This window comes from Octodon degus, unplaced genomic scaffold (assembly GCF_000260255.1).
Source record: "Octodon degus isolate 3935 unplaced genomic scaffold, OctDeg1.0 scaffold00137, whole genome shotgun sequence".
Lineage (NCBI taxonomy): Eukaryota > Metazoa > Chordata > Mammalia > Rodentia > Octodontidae > Octodon > Octodon degus.
Window position 1 is genome coordinate 6,073,276 of NW_004524713.1, and position 7,585 is coordinate 6,080,860.

At 37.9% G+C, this 7,585-nt stretch overlaps 1 protein-coding gene across 1 annotated transcript in view; it reads right to left on the minus strand.

Moving 5' to 3' along the window:
• Positions 1–7,585, minus strand: part of Rab14 (RAB14, member RAS oncogene family) — a 25,782-nt gene that overhangs the window by 17,623 nt on the left and 574 nt on the right. The window lies entirely within an intron of this gene.

Sequence of the window (7,585 nt, forward strand, 5' to 3'; positions counted from 1 at the left end):
TCACGTTCTTACACATTAAAACAAGGAGTCAATTTCATATGGTTGAATTGATACACTGTCTACAGCCATGGCACCCTGAACGCACCCAATCTTGGAAGCTAAGCAGGGTCAGGCCTAGTTAGTACTTGAATGGGAAACAACAGATTTACTAGGGGCCAGGAAATAGCTCAGCAGTCTAGGCGCCTGCCTGGCAAGTGCAAGGACCCAAGTTCAATCCCTCATACTGCATGCAGTGCCAGCCCTACACTGAACTAGCCACTGAGACCTGGCATGGTGGCGCATGCCTATAATCCCAGCGTTGGGGAGGATGACACAGGAAGATCATTGTAAGTGTGAGCTGCATAGCAAGACCCTGTACCAAATAAATAAATATTTACCTTTTTTTTTTTTGTATTTTAGGGTAGGATCTACAGAGTATTCAGGGTCTCACTACCAGATCGGACTCATAGTGATCCCCCTGTTTACAGCCTCCCAAGAGCTGGGATTACAGGGGCATGCCACCATACCCAGTCTCAACTGCTTTCTCAGCACATCCTGGGGGGCGGGGCTAGCACCACAGGCCTGGGGATCAAACACTCCCATGTGCTTTAATCTGCTGAGCTATTTGGCCAGCCATATACATAAATACTTAAAATCAACAATAGATTTACTAGCCTACAAGCTAAGAAATGCTAATTACTGTCCTTTAAAAAACTTCGTTTATGTAATAAAACATATTTTAAAACATTACAGCCCCATGCCTTATCCTCACATAGACTTTATCTAAAAATTTATCTTCATAATTAGAAAAAATGTCTAAGCCAGGCTATGGTGACAAATGCCTCCAGTCCCAGATACTCAGGAGGCAGAACAAAGGCTTACTGATTATACCCAGCCTAGGACATATATAAGCAATACCCAGACTTAGCAAATATCTCTCCAAATAATTCAGTATGGCATCTAAGTGGTAAGGAAACAAAGGATAAGCTCTAATGCTAGTAGCAATTTCTAATAGTTGGTTCTCAATCTTCACCTTAAGGAAGGACAAACATTCCATAGATACATTTAATCCATTTTTGAAATTCTGATTTGGAGTATTTTTTAAATTTGCTTTGTACTGTTACTATACTGTGATATGACTAAAGAAATCCCTTTATTGAAATTAACATCTTATCTTTTTAATGTATTTAGTACAGGGTCCACAGGGTCTCACTACAGATCGGACTTGTAGTGATCCTCCTGTTTTCAGCCTCCCAAGCACTAGGATTACAAGTGCGCCACTATGCCCCATCTCAATTGCACATGTCAGAGTGCCCTGGGGATGGGGCCAGCAGGGTAAGCTGGGGATCGAACCCTGGTCCCGTGCCTGCCTAAACAGGCACTTTAGTCCACTGAGCTATCTGGCTAACCCAATACAATTTTAAGTGAAATTTCTATAAAGCTAAGAAAGAAAAAAAAATGTTTTCTGTTATCATCAAGGAAAAGGAATTTCTTAATTATAATAAATTATTATTCCCTGAACATAATACCATCTTCTTAGCTATATGAAGCTATTATACTCAGTACACCTAGATGCCTTGCTCCCAACTCCAGTCTGACATGTTGTAACAAATAAATAATCAGTCTCCATCACAGAAAACTCCCTTAACCAGTTCTTTTGGGAGAAGGAGTTTTTCTAATTAGATTAACTACAACTCTGAAGAAAACTTTCACTTCTTTTCCAGACAGAAGTGACGCAAAACTTAAAAATGAACTTGAAGTTACACTTGCTCTGGATTATTCACCAGCTCTCTGAAACAGATGTTAACAAGGGAAAAGAAAAAAAAATCTCTTAAAATTAGAAATGATATTTAAAGGTTATTAACTTCTAAACCAGCCTTTCTTTCTTTTCTGTGCAAAAGGAGTACTGACTCTAATTAATTTTAATTCTTAAAATTCTTTCCCTATTCAATCTTAGGCAAAAGTAATCAATCACCCCTCCATTACTACTGTGTTAATTGTGCTCTTCCTCTTAATCTTTCTATTTTTCTTCCCACTTCTAAATAAAAGTTATAGTTATACGTTCCTTGTTTCCTTCTATTTTACTACATTAAAATTATAGGGATTTGGGGCATGACTCAGTAGTAGAGTGCAGGCTTAGCATACACAGGGCCCTCATTTCAATCCACAGCATGTGCACATGCAAGCACAATATGCAAACACACATGTCCTGTAATAAACCAAATATGTACTTCAAATGGCATAACTAAAAATGAGGTTATAACCCAACTGTAGTTGTAATAATTTGTGTGCCTGCTAATTAGTACACAAAACATTACCTACCAAGATAAACAATTTTAAGAAAAATAATTTTAAGCATTGATACAGTATAAGCATTTCAAAACAAAGTAAACACCATTTCAGGTAGACTACTAGTACTGTCTCCATCTCAGACAATTTGGCCTTAATTTTTTAAAAAATTACAAAAACCCTAAAAGCAGAATTAGAGGAAAACTACTCATAATCACTAACTTCTGTAGACAAAGGCAGAAACATCTAACATTGCAGCCAGTGACAGAACAGGTCTTCCTTTTCCTATACTAAGAAACTGGTAAATTTAAATATATTCCCAAAGGGGAGAGGAAAAGATACAAGTTGTATCCTGTACAAGTAAAAATTTTCTATGATGCATGTGATCATTACGTGTATCTAAAATATACCAATAAAATCTGAAAAAATATATTCTCATAGTTCACAAATACATTCAGTCAAAATCAGACATCTGAGAATTATTATATTCGAAGGGTCCCTTTTAACTATGCTCAACAACATTGCTTTAAAAAAAAGATTTCTGAACATCATTTCTCAAATGTGAAACATACCATTAATAAGGTGAAAATACACTTTTGCAGTTTTAGAATGAGAAAAAATTTGCCCTGTGATTTGAGAGTGCTTTTGCTTTACTTTCTCTAAAAACTCAAAGTCCAAAAAAGGAAAAAAAAATACTGATGCAGTCCGAACACTGAAACACAAGTCCACTAAACACTACAATCTCTTCCAATTAAAAAGAAAAATCAAAATTGGTAATAAGTTTTTATAATAACTTGTGTACAACTACTGGTGTGACTGAAATGTACCTACTTCCACTTTTTAGAAAAACTGTGACTAGAGTTGACACACAGGTAATATTTCTTTTAAAAAAAAAGTTACTACATTTCAGACAACAGGCATTAAATTCACGAACAAGTGTAAACTAATAAAATTATTATGGATACAACATTCTTAAGCAATCTGCTAAACATATCTGATTTTGTTTAATCATTACAACTATCCTTTTAAGGTAGATTACTATCATCTATTGGACAAAGAAGGTAGAAATAAGACTTAACAGTTAGGTAACACATGTAGTCACTGTTTTTAAGTCTGTACTAAATCTAGTGCTGTTTAGCCCACAGAGATGCCCTCTTAAGCACTATAGCACCCTACCTCCTCTACATGGTATCAAGGCACCAAGTAGTAAGGAAGTGCGACAGATCTTTCTCAGTTCTAATTAAATATTCTGAATAAAAAGTACTAATTATATTAAGAGAATACTGATAAGTTTGTAGACAGTGTAATATTTCAGTAATAACTTTACTTATATGTTAAAGGGAACTAACACTTTAGAGCACATGTGATAATCTGCACTATTTTTTCTATGCTCTTATATAATTCATAATTCTTATAACTCTGCAGTACATTTCCACATAAACACTGGAGAAACTGAAGTTTAGAGACATTCCCTAATCTGGCCAGTATTACAAAGTTAGCAAATGACAGCTAGAATTTGAACTCACATCTGATGCCAAAGACTATGACTTTTCCCTAAGATAGCTTATCAAAGGCATGTATACATAGACAAACTCTCTAGTTGTCAACAAAAATGTTACAGAACAAAATCTCGTAATTATTGTGCTTGTATGCAAGTGGTCCCCTTAACTAAAATCTTTTCTTCACTTAAAAGGATGAATGTATTTCCAGGTCACATTTAGACCAAAATGGTTACTAAATACATATTAACTATAAACGATTGTGTCAAAACAGAAACACATGGCCTCCTTTTACTAAATCAGATACCCTCCCCAGTAAGATTATATACATACATACTGGCATATATAAATCACTAATTTTGAGATGTACAAGTACAGATGTGAAGATAGATACTTTCATACACACTGCTTGCATAATTCAGATATGCCACTTTTTTGAAAGTTATTAGTAAATTTAAAAACCTTAAAAATAGTCCAAATTATCTGTTGGGCCAGAAATCCACTTAGAAACATCCTACAGAAACAAAAGGCTCAGCTGATAAGAGCACAGGTTTAAGTGCATGTAACATATCATTTTCACAACAAAAAACTTGAAACAATCTTTCCCATCAACAAAGAAATGCCTGAATAAAGTACATCTGTAATATGAAATGATATGCATGTACTATAGAAAAATCCTTAGGTCTTTATGCATTAGTCTAAAAATATACCCACAATTTTGTTAAGTAAAAAGCATACTGCACGGGGCTGGTGAGATGGCTCGGTGGTCTGGAGCATCTACTTAGAACAAGCTAAGCTAAGCAGGGCATGGGGACCGCGGTTCAGTCCCCCAGTGCCACATGCCAGCGGGCCCCCGGCCCTGGTGGGCTGGGCTGGCCGCGCGCGCGCACACACACACACACACACACAATAAATTAAAAAAAAAAAAAGCATACTGCAGCATTGTGGCCAATACCATGCCTCATTTTCAAGCATACGTACATTTAAGCCCTACATACATAATATATGGAATACAAACCTAACTGTGAAAAATACATGGGCTGAGAATAGAAAAGGTAAAGGGGAAACTACTAACTCAGAACATGTCCAACACCATTTCTTGCATTTACTGATAGTATGGGGAATATAACACTTGAAGCTAGTCACATAACTGGCCTCAAAAAAATAACCATCTTACACTAGAGGACATGTTTTCAGCTTCTTTTTTACAGTTTAACTTGTTTGCTTACACATTGTCTTTTACGCTGTTTTACAGCTATTTTATTCTACTCCTTAGAACACATTATGTTACTATATAATTTTTACATAACTGATTCCAGACAACAGAAAAAAGCAAGCTCCTAAATATGCCTGGTAGTCTCATCGTTCTTATCCTCACTGTTCAGTTTTTTGTTTTGTTCTACATACAAGACATTTTATTAAAAATACCAGAACTTAGACACTTTTGTGATTCCAACATAAAAATATCTGTTGCGTATGTATTAAATACTAAGCTTTGACAATATAATGATCAAAAAAGACAACAATGTCTCCACCTTTGTAGAATTCAAGAACAGAAGCATTCTGACTTGCTCACAGCTCTACTACAGTGGAAGGCTACTTATCAGTGGATGGACACAAAACTTGTAGTTAGCCTAAACATACTGAGTGGTTCAGTATAATTTCTACCACAGTATTACAACCTCTACAAATAACCCACTCTATTCAGAAGCCCTTTTTAAAAACAAACTGACTTCTCACAAGATATTCAATGTCATACTTTTATATACACTAATGTGAATAATTAAAAAACACTAGATTACTAAATGTATCAAGAAGAAAGCAAAATCTGCCTGCTAATTATGTTGGCATGCTATAAAAAGGAAATGCAGTATGCCAATACTGCACCTTTATTCACACAAGTACTTAACAGCAATCACAAACAAAAACTTGCACTCCTAACAAAGATTAATAGTGAAAACTTTAGTGAATATAATTAAATATGGATGATACACAGACGAAGCAAAGGTGATCACTGTTGATCTTGGTTTATGAGTACATGAACTCTCAAGATACTTTTATTTTGCAAACATTTACAATTATCTAGAATAAAAAGGTTTTGAAAAAGTAAACTACAGTTATTTCTAGCTAATGCCTGTTTGTAAATTGTCTCTTGCCATGGCTGACTTTAAATCACATGAAAACAATTTAAGTTTTCTTAAAAATGAAGTATCTCTCAATAATCCCAGTATTAACATTTTATCTTACATAACTTGCTTAGATTTTGCAAAGATGTTTTATAGTTACAAACAGCAGTTTTAAGAACACTCCAAATTCTTGTGTGAAGTTGAACTATGGTATGACTCTAAAACTAATCATGAAATACAATAAGCAAAAGCATTTCAAAATCTAACTTTAATTGCAAAGAATCTTTAGTAACTATTAAAATCTAAAATGTACATCTTTAACAATAACTGCCATTTATTGCCTAATATGTCCCAGCTACTTTATAAACAATGTCAAATCTAAAACCCCACTTTCCAATAGGAATCAACTCAGAGAAGCAATATACTTGTGGTTATACACTATTAAATGGAGAGCTAACATGATGGCCTAGGTCTGATTCCCCAGCTCTCCAAGGCCATGGTCCACTCATTCATTTGAAAGGTATTCCATGTGGGGAAATGTACGGCACTGAGGCAGTTACTGTACGCCAGGCAATGTGCTCAGGAATTTCTTTAAATCCACTTAATCCTCAAACCAACTCTTAAATTTAAAAACAATTATTCCCTTTATAGATAAGGAGACTGAGTCTGAGAGGTTAGATAACTTGCCTATGGTCACTTAAATAACCAGGAACAGACAGGACTGGAATAAGTTCCAGGCGTTAAAACTCTAAATTCTCACCCACTACGTGCACAGGTAAAATGGCCTAAGCAGAACTGTAAAGAAAGAAACTTTGGAAAGGCTTGTAGGGAAGATGGGTGGACCTAGCTTATCTCTAGGTCGTCTATCCTCAACTTCCTCTGGATAAAGTCTAGTTGAAACAGTAATGCAATGAACAGTAAACTTCGTAAGAGTTCAAATCTGCTTCTGATTCTTGCTATGAAAACATTTGCCTTCTCGGAACCTGTTTTTCTTCATACAAAAAAACTCAAGTATGCGCTGCCATCTCTCCTCCGAGGTTGCGAAAACAAGGATTCGGCGGTGAACAGCTGACAAGACAGACTTTCGGTCATAAAGGGGTAATCATCAGTGGTCACTCGGTGCAAACAAGAAAAAGGAAACTGCGCTGCCCTCCCTTCACGGTCACGTCTGTGACCCTGGCCTGCTACAGAATACCCCAGCCAGGGCAGTGAGGCCAACGTGCGCACCGTTGCAGGCTACATCCAACTTCAGGCTTCTCACCACCCGGGGTGACCCAGGGCTCCTCGGCGCAGGGCAGGTACGTGCGAACACGCCTAAATCTGTGCCTGGCACACAGCAAGGTGCAAACCCTCGCATCGCTCTCGACCTACCCTCTTCAGTTCCACAAACGCCCAAACTTTTCTCCTTTCTCGGGTCTAGCTACGATGCGGCTTCTGGGCCTTCGGGGACGTCCACGGGCTTCACGCGAACTCGGCACAACCCAAGCCTCCCAAGCGCGGATCCGGAGACCCTGTCCCCACCCACAAGGACACCCGAGCCGGTGCAAGGCGCCGGGGAGGCTGCGGGAGCTGCCGCCTTTTGTACTAGGGGCGGACGCGGCCTCCGGGTGGGAGCGCCGCGGCCGGGATCGCGCGTGGCGAGGCGCGCGTGGAAACACGGCGGGGGCGCCGGGCACCCGGGCAGAGGCGGCG